Source organism: Triticum urartu, chromosome 1A, assembly GCF_056163025.1.
Source record: "Triticum urartu cultivar PI428250 chromosome 1A, HENAU_Tu73, whole genome shotgun sequence".
Lineage (NCBI taxonomy): Eukaryota > Viridiplantae > Streptophyta > Magnoliopsida > Poales > Poaceae > Triticum > Triticum urartu.
The window spans coordinates 204053805-204074478 of NC_141873.1; the positions used below are offsets into that span (position 1 = coordinate 204053805).

Below are 20674 nucleotides of genomic sequence, written 5' to 3' on the forward strand. Positions count from 1 at the left end.
ACAAGAAACACCATCGAGCGCCAAGTTCAATGCCTTGCGACCAAGCTCAACTTCAACAAGCAACCTAGGGTCTTCAACATTGGTGATCGAGTGTGGCTACACCTTCGCAAGGACCGCTTCCCACAAGAACGCAAATCCAACATTCGACCACGAGCGGATGGACCCTTCAAGGTGCTTGCACGCTACAACGACAACGCTTAAAAGATCGACCTCCCGTGAGACAAGTACAACGTGAGAGACATCTTCAATGTCAAAGATCTCTCTCCCTTCCATGGTGATGAAGATTTTGATCCAAGGATGGATCTTCCCCAAGGGAGGGGAGATGATGCGGAGCATCCCAAGGTCATCCCCATGGATCTACCATTGTCTCATCAAGTGCCCACCGGACCCATGACTCGATCACGTGCAAGAGCCCTTGTAACCGAGGTGACATCTCTCCTCTCACAATTCCACTTTGATGCACATGAAGCATGGCTACTACCTCATATGGATACCTTGTGCATACTCAGGTACAATGGAGAACCTAAGGACTAAGGACAAGAAGAAGAGGAAGATGGATGAGAAGACGGAAAAGAAGAAGGGCTGCAGGACAAGTCCCAGCCACCGGACGACCGGCCGGGACTGGACGTCCGGCGCCTGAAGCGTCAGTCGAGCCCCAGCCAACGGACGTCCGGTCTAGACCGGACGACTGGTGCCCCTGCACCCGAGGCCAATGAGCGGACGTCCGGCCCCGACCGGACAACCGACACGACCGCACCCGAGCCGAAGTCAGCGGAAGTCCGAAGCGTCCGGACGTCCGGCACCCCCATCACAAAGTGGAACCAGCGGACGACCAGAGGACACCGGACGTCCGACAGCTCCTGAGACACCGGACGCCCAGTCCCCAGCGGACGTCCGGTACCTGTCTGCGCACAGTGTTCGGGCCCGAGGCCCATTGATGTAGGGTGGAACCCTAGATGGCCGATCTTTCACGAAAGGAGCGGATCCCAAAGAGAAACACGAGGAACACGAGGGGGATACACGAGGGGAAACACGAGAGAAACAATCAAACCAACAAGATTCGATTACACATGTGATAGATCCAATAACACAAAGAGATACACGATGATCCAAGGTCAACAAAGGACGATACAAATTAACCGGTTCTTCTCCTAGAAGGAGGTCTTGATGGGGGCCAATCAAGAGGGGGTCTTAAATCCAAGGGGGATCTTCTCCGAAGAGGGGCCGCGGTCTCTCTCAAGGAGTAGATCCGATTTGGATGAGCGAAGCTCTATCTCACAAATGAGCTATCACAACGCTAACCCTAGAAAGAGGAAGGGGATGAAGTATATATAGTCTAGGGGGGCGAGAGGGTACATGGGCTTCGGCCCTTCACTGTTCACAGACAGGCGAGGCCGGATGTCCGGGCGTCGGGCCGGATGTCCAGGCGTCGGGCCGGATGTCCGGGGCTTCAGGAGTGGCTGGATGTCCAGGCTGGGGGTTGGATGTCCGGGCTGGCGGTGAAAACTCCTGTGGTCTCTGGATAGACAAGGCCGGATTTCCGGGCAGAGGGCCGGATTTCCAGGGCTTCGGGGGAGGCCGGATGTCCGCGGCGCGGGGCCGGATGTCCGGGCCCTTCAGCTTTTCTGTCTGGGCTGCGGCTGCTGTGGTGGCATCTCCAGTGGCCGGATGTCCGGGGCCTGGAAGGTGAACTTGCCCGTTTCCGTGGTTCTCTTCATCCGTGGACTTGGCGGCTCGTCCGTCTTCACGTGAATCTTCGGGAGGCTCCTCTTGACACCTGATCATACATAGCATATCGTACTTAGGTCGTAACCATGTCTCGAGTGGATCATATGTGATATCACTAAGGAAAGAAGTCACCTCGTTCTCGAGAGCTCTGGCTCGTGCTCGTGTCATGGGTCCTCTTGTCTCTTGATGCGACGATGGTAGGTCCATGGGGTTGATCATGGGATGCTCCGCATCATCTCCCCTCCCTTGGGAAAGATCCGACCTTGGATAGAAATCCTCATCACCAAGGTACGGGGATAGATCTTTGATGTTGAAGATTTCGCTCACGGAGTACTTATCGCGTGGGATGTCGATCTTGTATGCATTGTTGTTGTAGCGTGCAAGCACCTTGAAGGGTCCATCCGCTCGTGGTAGGAGCTTGGACTTGCGTTCATTGGGGAAGCGATCCTTGCGAAGGTGTAGCCGCACAAGATCTCCAACATGGAACATCATGGGTTGCTTGTTGGCGTTAAGCTTGGTCGGGAGTCGTTGTACTTGGCGCTTGATGGTGTTCCTTGTATCTTCATGCATCTTCTTGAGGAAGCTGGCTCGTGCACTCACGTCCATGTTTGTGCACTCTTGTAGCGGTAGAGGTAGAATGTCCAATGGGGACAATGGGTAAGCCATAGACGACCTCGAAGGGGGATAGCCGGTAGTCGAATGTCTTGCTCGGTTGTAGGCGTACTCGGCGATGGGTAGGCACTCTTCCCACTCCTTGATGTTCTTCTTTATCAACACGCGTAGTAGGGTGGAGAGCGAACGGTTGGTGACCTCCGTTTGGCCGTCGGTTTGTGGATGGTATGCCGAAGAGAACAAGAGCTTGATTCCGAGCTTGGCGCATAAGGTCTTCCAAAAGTAACTCAAGAACTTGACGTCACGGTATCGTCTTTGGCACTCCATGAAGGCGCAAGATTTCCCTACAAAACAAATTTGCAATATGTGAAGCATCGTCTATCTTGTTGCAAGGAATGAAATGAGCCATTTTGGAGAAACGGTCCACAACAACAAAAACGGAATCCTTGCCATTTTGAGTTCTAGGAAAACCAAGCACAAAGTCCATGCTAATATCTTCCCATGGTTGATATGGAATTGGAAGTGGCATATGGAGGCCATGAGATTGGGCTTTAGACTTAGCTTTGCGACATGTAGAACAACGGTTGGTGAAGCGATTGACGTCGCGATGCATCTTGGGCCAAAAGTAGTTCTTGGAGAGCGTAGCAAATGTCTTGTCGCGTCCAAAGTGTCCCATGAGTCTGCCTCCATGAGATTCCTGCAAAAGCAACAAACGAAAAGAGGACTCGGGGATGCAAAGTTTGTTAGTCCCATAAGATACCCATCTTTGTTGTAGTATCGATCCCACGAAGTATGCATCAAACACTTGGCATAACGTATGGCGAATGTAGGATCATGTTCATACAAGTCTTTGATATGCTCAAAACCAATGACATCCAACTCAAGGTTAGTGACAAGCATACATATACGGGAAAGCGCATCTGCCACAACATTTTCTTTACCCTTAATGTACTTGATGACATAGGGAAATGACTCAATAAATTCACTCCATTTAGCATGACGCTTGTTCAACTTAGTTTGTCTCTTAAGATACTTGAGAGTTTCATGATCGGTATGAATGATAAACTCATGGGGACGAAGGTAGTGTTCCCATTCATGCAAAACGCAGACTAAAGCATATAGCTCTTTGTCATAGATGGGGTAGTTGAGTTGCGCGCCGGAAAGTTTCTCACTAAAGTAAGCTATGGGGCGCTTCTCTTGCGTTAACACGCCTCCTATGCCATTACCACTAACATCGCAATGAATTTCGAAAGGTTTGTCAAAGTTGGGTAATGCAAGCATGGGAGCATGAGTAAGCAAATTCTTATGCTCATTGAAAGCAATATCTTGAGATGTTCCCCAAACAAACGGTGCATTTTTCTTACTCAAAGCATGCAAAGGTGAAGCAATGGTGCTAAAATCCTTCACAAATCTACGGTAGAAACCGGCTAAACCAAGAAAACTACGCACTTGTTGCAAATTGGTTGGTTTGGGCCAAGTTTTAATAGCATTGATCTTAGATTCATCAACATGAACACCCTTAGAAGATACTACGAAACCCAAGAAAACAAGCTTATCAACACCAAATAGGCATTTTTCCATATTAGCATAAAGTTGCTCTTTTCAAAGAGTTTGTAGCACGGTGCGAAGGTGGGTGACATGATCTTTGAGAGATTTTCTAAACACAAGGATATCATCAAAGTAGACAACAACAAATTCACCAATGTAAGGGCGAAACACGTAATGCATAAGACGCATGAAAGTACCGGGTGCTTCCGATAAACCCATAGGCATGACTAACCACTCATAGAGACCAAACTTTGTTTTGAAAGAGGCTTTCCATTCATCACCCTCTTGTATGCGGATTTGATAGTAACCACTTTTAAGATCAATTTTGGAAAAGATAGTGGCATCGCTAAGTTCATCAAGCATATCATCAAGGCGTGGAATGGGGTACCTATATCTAACGGTGATAGCATTGATAGGTCTACAATCGGAGCACATGCGAAAGCTACCATCACGTTTTGGTACAAGAGTGACCGGTACGGCACAAGGACTCAAACTTTCACGCACATGTCCATGGTCTATGAGATGCTTTACTTGCCTTTGTATTTCTTTGGTTTCTTCGGGGTTGACATGGTATGGAGCTTTGTTGGGAAGCGGCGCTTCGGGGATGAGATCAATTCGGTGCTCAATGCCTCGTAGTGGAGGTAGACCCGGAGGTAGCTCATCGGGGAAAACATATTGGAATTCCTACAATAGAGAAGATAACACCAAAGGTAGATCGTGAGAGTTGTTAGTTTTTGTGACCTCGTCCATGCACAATAGGACATAGTGTAGGACACTTGATGGGTTCTCACACACTTCTCTCATCTCATGTTTGGTGGCAAAGAGAACTAAGTTCTTCTTGTCGCTCATCGTGGAGGCACTCAATTTGGGCTTGTGGCGCTCACTCTCTTTTTGGTGGGTCGCTCTCTCACTATTTTCTCCACGATGGGTGGCTTGCTTGTCGGCGAGCACTTGGCTTGGAGACATAGGACGTAGCACAAATTCCTTCCGTTTCATCTTGAAGCTATAGTGATTTGTACGCCCATTGTGAATGACACCTCGGTCAAATTTCCATGGCCGTCCAAGGAGGAGGTGGCAAACGGTCATCGGAAGGACATCACGTTCCAATGTGTCTTCATAGGCGCCGATCTTGAAAGAGACTTGTACTCTATGCTCGACTTGTATGGTGCCACTGTCGCTTAGCCATTGAACCTTGTAGGGGTGAGGGTGCTTCATCTTGACCAATTGGAGCTTGGAGCATAGTTCTTCACTTGCTAAGTTGTGGCAACTACCTACATCGATGATGGCCTTGACGGAACGTCCATTGATGCCGGCCTTTGTGTGGAAGATATGGCATCTTTGATCTTCGTCTTGTTGATGTTGAAGAGTCAAGACCTTGGAGACAACAAGAGTGGGACTAGAATCTTCATCGCAAAAGACTTGGTCATCTTCATCTTCATCTTCATTGTTCACTTGTCCGTGCATGGCCACTTGCTCAAGAGCTTCCATCTCTCCTTCACTCATGGAGTCATAGGTTCCGTCGTCGTTGAGGATCATGGTGCGCTTGTTTGTGCACTCGAAGGACTTGTGGCCTCGGCCTCCGCATGTGAAGCATTTGATAGAACTTGTCTTGATGGTCTCATCGGGTGGAGTAGATGATGATGGAGCTTTCTTGAAGTTGCTTGTAGTAGGAGGACGACTTGAGCTTGTCGAAGCTTTCTTGTAACTTGACTTGTCGTCGTTGCTTGTAGAAGGCTTGGTTGAGGTAGAAGGTTTTGGAGTCGTCGAAGCTTGATTGTTGGAGAGGCCATAGGACTTGGATGAGAACTTGGCGTACTTGAAGTCGTCTTGTAGTTGCCGTTCCGCTTTGGTAGCTTGATGCACTAGCTCGACGAGGTTCGAGTATGGTTGGAAGTCGGCGATATTCTTGATAGGATGATTGAGTCCATTCAAGAACCTTGCCATAGTTTGCTCATCATCTTCTTTGACATTGGCTCGTATCATGGCAATCTCCATTTCCTTGTAGTACTCTTCAACACTCTTGGTTCCTTCCTTGAGTTGTTGCAGTTTCTTGAAGAGGTCGCGGTTGTAGTAGGTAAGCACGAAGCGTGCTCTCATGACATCCTTCATTTGTGCCCAAGTAGTGATGGGTGGTTCACCTCTTGCCTCGCGGCGCTCAATGACTTGATCCCACCAAATTAGGACGTAGTCTTGGAATTCAAGGGATGCCATTGCGATCTTCTTATCTTCTTCCTATTTGTGCAAGCGGAAGATTTTGTCAACCTTCAATGCCCATGAGATGTACTCTTCGGGGTCATTGCTTCCATTGAACTTGGGCATGGTGAACTTTAGCTTGTTGTAGCGTTGCTCTTCATTGTTTTGGGGTCGGGGATGATGACGCCCATGTTGTAGATGATTGTTCAACTCGTGGTGCTCTTGACGCGGAGGGTTGTCAACCTCGTGTTGCTCTTGTCGTGGAGGATTCCCATTGTTGTCAAGCTCTTAATGAACTTGATGTTCTTGTCTCGCTTGAGGGGGAGCTTGTCTATCTTGACGAGGCGCTTGTCTATCTTGACGAGGATCTTGTTGATGCACACGTCTTTGGTAAATTCTTTCTTGAGCTTCATCGTGAAGTGCTTCTTGATGTAGTCGAGCTTGTCGGCCTCTATTGGCTACAGCACAACTTGATTCATGAAGGGCACGTTGCGCTTCAAGTGCTAGAGCTTCACGTATTTGTTGTTCTTGGCGTTCCGCCTCGGCGTCTTGTGCATCTTGATTTTGTCGCGCTCGCTCCTCTTGTTCTTGTTGACGTTGCCGTTGCCTTTCTCGAGCTAGCGCAAAGGCTTCTTCGGCTTGATGTTGTCGATGTTCTTGCGAGTCGGTGTCTCAAAGTGGATTGAGGTTTGCTTGACGCTCGCTGCACGCGGCTCGACAAAGAGTGTTCGATGTCGGTGTACTTGAGCCGTAGAGGGTGAAGTCGGAATGTTGACTTGAACCGCTCCTTCTTGAAGTGGAAGAAGAGCGGTTGAGCAACAAAGCGCGAATCTCGTCCATCCTTGCGTCATTCTCTTGCTTGTGATCATCGAGCTTGTGGTCGAAGTAGTCCCTTGTACGTTGCTCGGAAAGTCACAAGTTGGTGGCAAGGTTGTCGATGCGTTCACTCATAGCTTGTTGCTCTTGATGCAAAGCACGTTGTGCACCAAAGAGGTGACTCTTGGTGACGAAGGAGTTCATGTCGTCGTCTTGCTCCATGAAGAGCGGGTTGGTAGAAGTACTTGGCCTATCCATCATTCCAAGACAAGTGTGAGTGGAAGAAAGGGAAGAACCAATATCAAATGTACCTTGACCGATGTTGACAATGGATCAAAGATGACTCCAATGTGTAACAAGGAAATAGCACAATTGGTACCAATTCTTGTCGGTTCTCACACCTACACAAGTAAAAGCTTATGGTGGAGCTCGGTTAGGATGGTGGCACAAAATTTGATGCAATTGTAAGTGAGACTCAATAATGTTGGAAAAGATTCACGAATTTGCAAATGCAACAAGTAGACCAATAGCAAGATATGGTACACGGAAACACACACGCAAATAGATAAGATGGGGTTATGCAACCAAGTATGAGCCAAAATTTGGAATCCACGAAAATGCTCTTGTTGCACAACACTAGAGAGACGCTAGCACAATTGCACAATAGGCGGATACGAACTTGTGCACAACCTACTAAACAAAAATGCAACGACTTCTATCCCAAGTATGCTATATGTATGATGTTCCTATGCATTGATCCAAGATGATCGAGTATGACAATCTTAATGTTGTCTGATGCTATGGTTCTTGCTCTTTGCTTGTCTTTCCTCTTTTGCTTAAAAGCTTGTTTGGCTCTTTGATGTTTGAGCTCTTTTGTCATGCAATGTTGCATGAAGGAAGATAGCAATTGTCTATGTGACAACAACTTTGTGACACAAGTGATGATACCAAGAGATGCAACACGATGATGGGATGTATGCTATGGGATGTATGAACACTGATGTGCACAAGTCACGTTGCCGGCAATACTCAATGGCTAGTCTCGATGGGTAAGCAACGCAAAGGAGTAAGGCTATGATGGCTATCAATGTAATGGCAAGAGTGATATGTCCAATACCAAGATGAGGTTACCAGTCTTGCTTCCGGTATGGTGTCAAAATGGTGGCACGAATACCAAGTCGTAGTCGAGGTGGTCGTTGTTGATGACGCGTCCGTGGCGAAAATGAGCAGCGGTGATGTCGATGTCGAACCGTACCTAGATAGCCGAAACACAAAAGGATATGGTATCGCAACTCAAATTCTCAAAGCAAAATTTGGCAAAATTGTCGGAGTTGGTAGCGGGAAAGGCTAGGGTGGTGCTATGCGGAAGTGGTGGAGGTATGCGGAAATGTATGTGGGCACCGGAATGAAATTTGGCGAGAGTTAGGCGGGAAACGTATGGTGGATGGGTTGTTTTGCTGTCAGGGGCCAGATGTCCGGGCGTGATGGCCGGATGTCTGGGATGGTCGGGCCGGATGTCCCGGCACTGGATCCGTGGACGAATTCAAAGAACACCGCGTGGAGAGGTCAAATCCGGGGCAAAATTCGGAAGATTTTGTGGTGGAAATTGGGGAAAAGGTGGGGGAATGCTAGATCTACCTGCAACACACGAAATCCGCCGATCAAATCCAACAAAACTTCATCACACCAACAAATAACAAAAAAAAATTGGGGCAATTTTTGTGGGGCAATTTTCAGATTAGGACGAAAAACAACAAAACAAGGCTAGAAACACAACGGGGAGGCTCCGAAATCGTGATCAACGTGGCTCATGATGCCAAGATGATGTAGGGTGGAACCCTAGATGGCCGATCTTTCACGAAAGGAGAGGATCCCAAATAGAAACACGAGCAACACGAGGGGGATACACGAGGGGAAACACGAGAGAAACACTCAAACCAACAAGATTTGATTACATATGTGCTAGATCCAATAACACAAAGAGATGCACAATGATCCAAGGTCAACAAAGGACGATACAAAGTAACCAGTTCTTCTCCTAGAAGGAGGTCTTGATGGGGGCCACCCAAGAGGGGGTCTTGAATCCAAGGGGGATCTTCTCCGAAGAGGGGCCGCGGTCTCTCTCAAGGAGTAGATCCGATATGGATGAGCGAAGCTCTATCTCACAAATTAGCTATCATAACGCTAACCCTAGAAAGAGGAAGGGGATGAAGTATATATAGTCTAGGGGGGCGAGAGGGTACATGGGCATCGGCCCTTCACTGTTCACAGACAAGCGAGGCCGGATGTCCGGGCGTTGGGCCGGATGTCCGGGGCTTCAGGAGTGGCCGGATGTCCGGGCTAGGGGGGCGGATGTCCGGGCTCGCGGTGAAAACTCCTGTGGTCTCTGGATAGACGAGGCCGGATTTCCAGGCAGAGGGCCGGATTTCTGTGGCTTCAAGGGAGCCCGGATCTCCGGGGCGCGGGGCCGGATGTCCGGGCCCTGTAGCTTTTCTGGCTGGGCTGCGGCTGCTGTGGTGGCATCTCTAGTGGCCGGATGTCCGGGGCCTGGAAGGTGAACTTGCCCGTTTCCGTGGTTCTCTTCATCCTGGACTTGGCGGCTCGTCCGTCTTCACGTGCATCTTCGGGAGGCTCCTCTTGACACCTGATCATGCATAGCATATCGGACTTAGGTAGTAACCATGTCTCGAGTGGATCATATGTGATATCACTAAGGAAAGAAGTCACCTCGTTATCGAGAGCTCTGGCTCGTGCTCGTGTCATGGGTCCTCTTGGCTCTTGATGCGACGATGGTTGGTCCATGGGGATGATCATGGGATGCTCCGCATCACCCATGTACCCCTTCACTTTGCCACATTTGCACTAAGACTATAAATAGAACCCCCCATTCATCCTAGCTAGGGTTAGCATTGGTTTAGCTCATTTGAGAGATAGAGCATTGCTCATCCATACCGGATCTACTCCATGAGAGAGACCGCGGCCCCTCTTCGGAGAAGATCCACCTTGGATTCAAGACACCTTTTCAAGGAAAGATCCCCTTGTGGATTCAAGACCTCCTCACGGAGAAGAACCGGTTACCGTGTATCGTCCTATGTACTCGAGATCTAGCCCATGTGTGACTTATTTGTGTCGGTTTAGTGATTTCCTCTTGTGTTTTCCTTCCGTTCATCCTCGTGTTCTTCGTGTTTTCCTCGGGATCCACTCCTTTCGTGAAAGATCGGGCGATTAGGGTCTCTACCCTACATCAATATATCTATGGACTTTGTTTTAGGTTTACCTCGAACAAAGAAGGGGAGGGATAGCTTATTTTTTGTCGTGGATAGATTCTCGAAAAAGGCACACTTTATACCATGTCATAAAAGCGATGATGCTGTTAATGTTGCTGATTTGTTCTTTCGTGAAATTATTCGCTTGCATGGTGTGCCAAATACTATTGTTTCAGATCATGATACTAAATTTCTTAGCCACTTTTGGAGATGTTTATGGGCTAAGTTGGGGACTAAACTGCTTTTTAGTACTACTTGTCACCCCCAAACGGATGGTCAAACTGAAGTAGTCAATAGAACATTGTCTACTATGCTTAGGGCTGTTTTGAAGAATAATAAGAAAATGTGGGAAGAATGATTGCCTCATATTAAATTTTCTTATAATCGTTCGTTGCATTCTACTACTAAGATGTGCCATTTTGAAATTGTGTATGGTTTCCTACCTCGTGCACCCATTGATTTGTTGCCTCTTCCATCTTCGGAGAAGGTTAATTTTGATGCTAAACAACGGGCTGAATTGATCTTAAAAATGCATGAGTTAACTAAGGACAACATTCAGCGTATGAATGCTAAATATAAACTTGCTGGAGATAAGGGTAGAAAACATGTTGTCTTTGCACCTGGAGATCTTGTTTGGTTACATTTGCGTAAGGATATGATGTAGGGTGAAACCCTAGATGGCCGATGTTTCACGAAAGGAGCGGATCCCAAAGAGAAACACGAAGAACACGAGGGGATTCACGAGGGGAAACATGAGAGAAACACTCAAACCAACAAGATTCGATTACACATGTGCTAGATCCTCGAAACACAAAGAGACACACGAGGATCCAAGGTCAACAAAGGACGATACAAAGTAACCGGTTCTTCTCCTTGAAAGAGGTCTTGATGGGGCCGCCCAAGAGGGGGGGTCTTGAATCCAAGTTGATCTTCTCCGAAGAGGGGCCGCAGTCTATCTCGAGGAGGAGAACGGTATGGATGAGCGAAGCTCTATCTCACACATGAGCTAAACCAACGCTAACCCTAGAAAGAGGAAGGGGATGAAGTATATATAGTATAGGGGGGTGAGAGGGTACATGGGCTTCGACCCTTCACTGTTCATAGACTGGCAAGGCCGGATGTCCGGGCGTCAGGCCAGATGTCCAGGGCTTCAGGAGTGGCCGGATGTCCGGGCTGGGGGGGGCGGATGTCCGGGCTGGCGGCGAAGACTTCTGCGGTCTCTGGATAGACGAGGCAGGATTTCCGGGCAGAGGGCCGGATTTCCGGGGCTTCGGGGAAGGCCGGATGTCCGGGGCGCGGGGCCGGATGTCCGGGCCCTGTAGCTTTTCTTGCTGGGTTGCGGCTGCTGTGGTGGCATCTCCAGGGACCGGATGTCCGGGGTCTTGGTCGGATGTCCGAGGCCTGGAAGGTGAACTTGCCCGTTTCCGTTGGTCCTATTCATCCGTGGACTTGGCGGCTTCTCCGTCTTCACATGCATCTTCGGGAGGCTCCTCTTGACACCTGATCATGCATAGCATATCGGACTTAGGTAGTAACCATGTCTCAAGTGCATCATATGTGATATCACTAAGGAAAGAAGTCACCTCGTTCTCGAGAGGTCTAGCTCGTGCTCGTGTCATGGGTCCTCTTGGCTCTTGATGTGACGATGGTAGGTCCATGGGGATGATCAAGGGATGCTCCGCATCATATCCCCTCCCTTGGGAAAGATCTGACCTGGGATCGAAATCCTCATCACCATGGTACGGGGAGAGATCTTTGATGTTGAAGACGTCGCTCACGGAGTACTTGTCGCGTGGGATGTCGATCTTGTATGCATTGTTGTTGTAGCATGCAAGCAGCTTGAAGGGTCCATCCGCTCGTGGTAGTAGCTTGGACTTGCGTTCATTGGGGAAGCGATCCTTGCGAAGGTGTAGCCACAAAAGATCTCCAACATGGAACATCATGGGTTTCTTGTTTTCGTTAAGCTTGGTCGCGAGTCGTTGTACTTGGCACTCGATGGTGTTCCTTGTATCTTCATGCATCTTCTCGGGCACTCGCGTCCATGTTTGTGCGCTCTTGAAGCGGGAGAGGTAGAATGTCCAATGGGGACAATGGGTTGAAGCCATAGACGACCTCGAAGGGGGACTTGCCAGTAGTCGAATGTCTTGCTCGGTTGTAGGCGTACTCGGCGATTGGTAGGCACTCTTCCCACTCCTGTATGTTCTTCTTTATCAACACGCGTAGTAGGGTGGAGAGCGAACGGTTGGTGACCTCCGTTTGGCCGTCGGTTTGTGGATGGTATGGCGAAGAGAACAAGAGCTTGATTCCGAGCTTGGTGCAAAAGGTCTTCCAAAAGTAACTCAAGAACTTGACGTCGTGGTCCGAGACAATCGTCTTTGGCACTCCATGAAGGCGCAAGATATCCCTACAAAACAAATTTGCAATATGTGAAGCATCGTCTATCTTGTTGCAAGGAATGAAATGAGCCATTTTGGAGAAACGGTCCACAACAACAAAAACGGAATCCTTGCCATTTCGAGTTCTAGGCAAACCAAGCACAAAGTCCATGCTAATATCTTCCCATGGTTGATATGGAATTGGAAGTGGCATATAGAGGCCATGAGATTGGGCTTTAGACTTAGCTTTGCAACATGTAGAACGACGGTTGGTGAAGCGATTGATGCCGCGATGCATCTTGGGCCAAAAGTAGTTCTTGGAGAGCGTAGCAAATGTCTTGTCGCGTCCAAAGTATCCCATGAGTCCGCCTCCATGCGATTCCTGCAAAAGCAACAAACGAAAAGAGGACTCGGGGATGCAAAGTTTGTTAGCTCTCATAAGATATCCATCTTTGATGTAGTATCGATCCCAAGAAGTATGCATCAAACACTTGGCATAAGGTATGGCGAATGTAGGATCATGTTCATACAAGTCTTTGATATGCTCAAAACCAATGACATTCAACTCAAGGTTAGTGACAAGCATACATATACGGGAAAGCACATCCGCCACAACATTTTCTTTACCCTTAATGTACTTGATGACATAGGGAAATGACTCAATAAATTCACTCCATTTAGCATGACTCTTGTTCAACTTAGTTTGACCCTTAAGGAATTTAAGTGTTTCATGGTCGGTATGGATGATGAACTCATGTGGGCGAAGGTAATGTTCCCATTCATGCAAAACTCGCACTAAAGCATATAGCTCTTTGGCATAGATGGGGTAATTGAGTTGGGCTCCGGATAGTTTCTCACTAAAGTATGCAATGGGGCGCTTCTCTTGCGTTAACACGCCTCCGATGCCATTACCACTAGCATCTCAATGAATTTCGAAAGGTTTGTCAAGTTGGGTAATGCAAGCATGGGAGCATGTGTAAGCAAATTCTTAGGCTCATTGAAAGCAATATCTTGAGATGTTCCCCAAACAAATATTGCATTTTTCTTACTCAAAGCATGCAAAGGTGAAGCAATGGTGCTAAAATCCTTCACAAATCTACGGTAGAAAGCGGCTAAACCAAGAAAACTACGCACTTGTTGCAAATTGGTTGGTTGGGGCCAAGTTTTAATAGCATTGATATTAGATTCATGAACATGAACACCCTTAGAAGAAACTACGAAACCCAAGAAAACAAGCTTGTCAACGCCAAATAGGCATTTTTCCATGTTAGCATAAAGTTGCTCTTTTCGAAGAGTTTGTAGCACAGTGCGAAGGTGGGTGACATGATCTTGGAGAGATTTGCTAAACACAATAATATCATCAAAGTAGACAACAACAAATTCACCAATGTAAGGGCGAAACACGTAATGCATAAGACGCATGAAAGTACCGGGTGCTTCCGATAAACCCATAGGCACGACTAACCACTCATAGAGACCAAACTTTGTTTTGAAAGCCGTTTTCCATTCATCACCCTCTTGTATGTGGATTTGATAGTAACCATTTTTAAGATCAATTTTGGAAAAGATAGTGGCACCGCTAAGTTCATCAAGCATATCATCAAGGCGTGGAATGGGGTACCTATATCTAACGGTGACAGCATTGATAGGTCTAAAATCGGAGCACATGCGAAAGCTACTGTCACGTTTTGGCACAAGAATGACCGGTACGACACAAGGACTCAAACTTTCACACACATGTCCATGGTCTATGAGATGCTTTACTTGCCTTTGTATTTCTTTGGTTTCTTTGGGGTTGACGCGGTATGGAGCTTTGTTGGGAAGCGGCGCTCCGGGGATGAGATCAATTCGGTGCTCAATGCCTCATAGTGGAGGTAGACCCGGAGGTAGCTCATCGGGGAAAACATCTTGGAATTCCTGCAATAGAGAAGATAACACCAAAGGTAGATCATGAGAGTTGTTAGTTTTTGTGACCTCGTCCTTGCACAAGAGGACATAGTGTAGGACACTTGATGGGTTCTCACACACTTTTCTCATCTCATGTTTTGTGGCAAAGAGAACTAAGTTTTTCTTGTCGCTCATCATGGAGGCACTCAATTTGGGCTTGAGGCGCTCACTCTCTTTTTGGTGGGTCGCTCTCTCACCATTTTCTCCATGATGGGTGGCTTGCTTGTTGTCGAGCACTTGGCTTGGAGACATAGGACGTAGCACGAACTCTTTCCCTTTCATCTTGAAGCTATAGTGATTTGTTGTTGCAACCTGACCTGAATGGATCAAGTCTCTGTGCTTAAGTGTCATCCCTGGATCGGTATGCTGACACACACAGTACTCGAGGATTTATAATAGTGGTAAATCACATGTATAAAGTAACGTAAATACTATTACCTCAATCCAAAATATGGTAAATCACATGTATAAAGTAACGTAAATACTATTACCTCAATCCAAAATAGCGGAAGTAACAAGGTTGTGGATTCCCATCAACACCAATGGCAAAGTTGAGTGTAGAAATTGTAACCCTAACGTATCACTTACTCGTCGTAAGATAAACCTGCAACATGAGATGTTGCGGCCACAAAGGGTCAGTACATTGAGTGTACTGGCAAATTTACACCATAGAGAATGATGAACAATGGCTATCACTACATGCATATTTGGCTGGTGGAAAAGCTCTACCGTTTAAGGTTTTTGCGAAAAGCCAATTTTTCCCTACTGCAAAGGAATAAATTTTATTTAACTATCATGGTGGTTGTTAATCATTGAGAATGGTTGACAGCATTCTCAATCCCAATTAAGTAACATCATTAAACCCAACCAAATTAATTTAAAGTAACATGATGAGATTCACATGATAATTCAGGTACTAGATACTCAAGACGTCCATAACCGGGGACACGGCTAATCATGATTAGTTTATACACTCTGCAGAGGTTTGCGCACTTTTCCCCCACAAGACTCGATCTCCTCCATTGGATTTCTCGCACTACATGGTGTTTGAGAAACGGATGACCGAGACATAGTCTTTCAGAAGCGTTTGCACCTTACGATGGGTAGACCGTACCACCTACAACCCCTACATCTACTAGTCTACCACTGTAAGAGTTCGCATGACTTAATCAACTATGCTAGAGCCCATAATAGCTTGTGGCTACACACGGAAGTTTCTAGCATGAATAATCTTATGATCCCTTTGAGCCTGGGTGGCCGACCATAGGATGATCACACGGTATATCCCCGGGATCTCCTAGGACAACACTGGTATATCCCCAGGTGTCCGGGCAAGTCCACTGGTATATCCCCAGGGTGCCCCTAGCAATCCACCCAGATGTGTATTTAAGTTGCCACCTTAAGTTGAACCATTAAATAACAATCTCACATCTGTCATGGATTTCACTCACACCCAAACCACGTCTACAAGCATAGCATAGCAATATAAGCAACGCGTAGAGGTAACTCCCAAGGGTTTGATATTAACAGGGCAATAGGTTCCTACCTCAGTAAGTACTTCCCAATACCCACATGTTATCAATCCTACTCATGCAATGTTTGAGGGTTGAACTAATGCATAAAAACTAGGTATGAAAGGGGATATGATCAAAGTGTGAACTTGCCTGCAATGTTGATGAAGATGATTCGCACTCAAAAATCTTGATAGCTCTACTCGTCACACTCCGGTCAATCTATCGTAAGCAAGCAATAGTAACCACACATAAGCAATCACTCAAAAGATCAGAAAGATCGAAGAAGACGATTCGGAAAACATCAAAACCAAGCAAATAGCTCTTGCAACATAAAACAGTTTCTAACAGTACCAAAATTATGTGAATTTGGCCTTATCGGAATGTTTAGGTCAAGAGCTTCGATTTGCAAAAAGAATCAACTCAAACAGAGCTACGAAACTCAAGTTATGATCAAACGAAGTTTGAATTCAAATCTGATCTAATTCAAAATTTAAACTTTTCAAAAACATGTTTGAGTTGGATTACTGGATAGAGGAGATCATAACGAAGACGTGGGCGTTGGTTTCGTTGGATTTGGACTAACGAGTAAAAAGTTTTGAGGGTTTGAAGTACAGGGACTAATATGTGAAGAAATTTATCACGAATAGGTCCCTGGCCGAAATTTAAAACAGAAAAAGAAAAAAACAAATCTTATCGAACGAACGTTCGCTGCAGAGGCTTACAAGGTGAAAACCGTTCGCTAAGGAGATCTAAACAGAGAACGTCCGCTAAATAATGATAATAAAAAACGGTTTTTTTAAACCGATCTAGATCGGACCGGTCGGCGGTGGTTTTTACCATGGTTTGCGGCGGTTAAGCGGCGGGCGAAGTCCGGCGAGGTTCCGCGCGGCGGCGAAATCCAGCGGGACGGGGCAGCGGCTCCGGCGAAAGGCGAAGGCGGGGCGCGGGCTCCGGTGAGCGGTGCGGCGTCGGGGGCGACGCGGTGGCGGTGGTGCAGCGTCGGCGAGCGCAAGCGGCGGCAGCGTTCGGCTGCAGCAGCGGATCTGGCCGCGGCGGTGGCGATGCGGGCGGGGTGCGGCGGCGGCGAAGCGAGGGCGGGGAGGAGAGAGAGGGGGCGAGGGGCGACAGGGCCGACCTTAAAAGGGTGAGGGGTGGCGTGGAGGAGGAGCGACGGCGCCGTGGAGGCGGCGGACTCCGGCGAAGTCCCGGTCATGCACGGGAGGGAAGAGGCGGCGGCGACTTGGGCCGGCTGGCTGGGCTTCGGCCCAGTTGGCCCGGGTATTTTTTTTAAAGAAAACATTTTCCAGACAATTTGGAAATAAAAACAAATTAAATAATATATCAAAATTTTTAGAAAAAGATTTCCTACATGCTGAACATTTTTATTACTTCAAATAAAATCCACAAAAATCCAGATAATTCAAAGAGTGCTACTAGTCTAATAAAATACAATAAAAATCATTTTAAAAATACCAAAATGATTTCAAATTAATTTTTCTCCAATTTTCTGTTGTAGGGAATCATGTTACCCTATTTTCCATATATTTTTATTTTGGAGAAAAATAATTCGAATAAAACTCAAATAACTCCAAATTGAAAATAAATTCAAAAGAACTTTGAATTTAATTTCTTTGAAACTCCCAACTCATATTTCATATAATTTGAAGAAGTCATTTTATCTTCTCTCATGAAAATCATTGAGCTGCATGAAGTTTATGAATTGAAATATTTCCAAATGAAATTCAATTATTTTCAAATACCCTTTCATTTAATTTGAATGGAAGAAGTCATATCATCTTCGCTCAAGGGTTTTGTATTTGAAAATAATTTGAATTCATGGAGATCAGAAAGCAAATATGAAAGTTTGGGAAAGTCCTTTTATTCCCTCTCATTTAACATTCAAAAAGTTTTGGATTCACTCACTTTCAGACAATCAATCAAAAAGTCAATCAAATCTATCTATTTATTATAACATTCCAAAATTTAGAATTTTGGGATGTTACATTTGTACGACCATTGTGAATGACACCTCGGTCAAATTGCCATGGCCGTCCACGGAGGAGGTGGCAAATGGTCATCGGAAGGACATCACATTCCAATGTGTCTTCATAGGCGCCAATCTTGAAAGAGACTTGTACTCTATGCTTGACTTGTATGGTGCCGGTGTCGCTTAGCCATTGAACCTTGTAGGGGTGAGGGTGCTTAATCTTGACCAATTGGAGCTTGGAGCATAGTTCTTCACTTGCTAAGTTGTGGCAACTACCTCCATCGAAGATGACCATGACGAAACATCCATTGATGCCGGCCTTTGTGTGGAAGATATGGCATCTTTGATCTTCGTCTTGTTGATGTTGAAGAGTCAAGACCTTGGAGACAATAAGAGCAGGACTTGAATCTTCATCGCAAAAGACTTGGTCATCTTCATCTTCATTGTTCACTTGTCGGTGCATGGCCACTTGCTCAAGAGCTTCCATTTCTCCTTCACTCATGGAGTCATAGGTTCCGTCGTCGTTGAGGATTATGGTGCGCTTGTTTGTGCACTCGAAGGACTTGTGGCCTCAGCCGCCGCATGTGAAGCATTTGATAGAACTTGTCTTGATGGTCTCATCGGGTGGAGTAGATGATGATGGAGCTTTCTTGAAGTTTTTGTAGTAGGAGGACGACTTGAGCTTGTCGAAGCTTTCTTGTAACTTGACTTGTCGCCGTTGCTTGTAGAAGGCTTGGTTGAGGTAGAAGGTGTTGGAGTTGTTGAAGCTTGATTGTTGGAGAGGCCATAGGACTTGGATGAGAACTTGGCATACTTGAAGTCATCTTGTACTTGCTGTTCCGCTTTGGTAGCTTGATGCACTAGCTCGATGAGGTTCGAGTATGGTTGGAAGTCGGCGATCTTCTTGATAGGATGATTGAGTCCATTCAAGAACCTTGCCATAGTTTGCTCATCATCTTCTTTGACATTAGCTCGTATCATGGCAATCTCCATTTCCTTGTAGTACTCTTCAATGCTCTTGGTTCCTTGCTTGAGTTGTTGAAGTTTCTTGAAGAGGTCGCGGTTGTAGTAGGTAGTCACGAAGCGTGCTCTCATGACATCCTTCATTTGTGCCCAAGTAGTGATGGGTGGTTCACATCTTGCCTCGCGGCGCTCAATGACTTGTTCCCGCGAAATGAGGACATAGTCTTGGAACTCAAGGGATGCCATCGCGATCTTCTTCTCTTCTTCATAATTGTGCAAACGAAAGATCTTGTCAACTTTCAATGCCCATGAAAGGTATTCTTCGGGATCGTTGCTTCCGTTGAACTTGGGCATGGTGAACTTGAGCTTGTCGTAGCATTACTCTTCATTGTGTTGGGGTCAGGGATGATGACGCCCATGTTGTAGATGATTGTTCAACTTGTGGTGCTCTTGGCGAAGTTGGATGTCTTCCTCATGTTGCTCTTGGCGAGGATTGGGTCCATTGTCTTCTTGTTCTCGATGGACTTGATGTTCTTGTCTCGCATGAGGGGGAGCTTGTCTATCTTGACGAGGAGCTTATCTATCTTGAGGAGGAGCTTGTCGATGCACACGTCTTTGGTAAATTCTTTCTTGAGCTTCATCACGAAGTGCTTCTTGATGTAGTCGAGCTTGTCGGCCTCGATCGGCTATGGAATGACTTGATTCATGAAGTGCACATTGCGCTTCATGTTCTTGAGCTTCGCGTAGTTGTTGTTCTTGGCGTTCCGCCTCGGTGTCTTGTGCATCTTGATGTGGTCGCGCTCGCTCCTCTTGTTGTTGTTGACGTTGGCATTGCCGTTCTCGAGCTAGCACAAAGGCTTCTTCGGCTTGACGTCGTCGATGTTCTTGCGAGTCGGTGTCTCGAAGTGGATTGAGGTTTGCTTGACGCTCGTTGCGTGCGGCTCGACGAAGAGTGTTCGATGTTGGCGTACTTGAGCCGGAGAGGGTGAAGTCGGAATGGTAACTTGAACGGCTCCTTCTTGAAGTGGAAGAAGAGCGGTTGAGCAACAAAGCGCGAATCTCGTCCATCCTTGCGTCATTCTCAAATAAATGATAGGTTTCCTAATTTTCGCAAATCAAAGCTAATGCCACGTGCTGACGGTCCTTTTAAGGTGTTAGAGAAAATAAATGATAATGCCTATAAACTTGAGCTGCTTGCAGATTTTGGGGTTAGTCCCACTTTTAAAATTGCAGATTTGAAGCCTTATTTGGGTGAGGAAGATGAGCTTCCGTCGAGGACGACTTCATATCAAGAAGGGGAGGATGATGAGGACATCAATACCATTGCTACAACCACAGCCCCTACTACTACCTATACTGGACCAATTACTAGAGCTCACGCACGCCAATTAAATTATCAGGTACTTTCATGTCTTGGTAATGATTCTAATGTTCATGAGAATATGATGCTGCCTAAATTGGATACATTTGTTTTGCTTACAAATGAAGGGCCTGACATGGATAAGAGTGATGAACATTGGAGCAAGAACAAGCATGGAGTTCATGGCATGCGCAAGGGGAACAAGAATGGAGTTACAAGTGATGATTTCAGGACATTGAAGCCACCATAATGAGTGCATGAAGGCCTGGACGAAATATACCAGATGCCACTTCATAAACTTCATCCACAGGCTATTCTAGGTGCTGCGTCACCTTATTATTGGGCCAGGCCCATGTAATTTCAAA

General features: G+C 46.6%; 1 pseudogene; it reads right to left on the minus strand.

Moving 5' to 3' along the window:
* Positions 1-1616: 1616 nt before the first annotated feature.
* Positions 1617-19590, minus strand: LOC147990599 (uncharacterized; annotated as a pseudogene).
* Positions 19591-20674: the final 1084 nt, after the last annotated feature.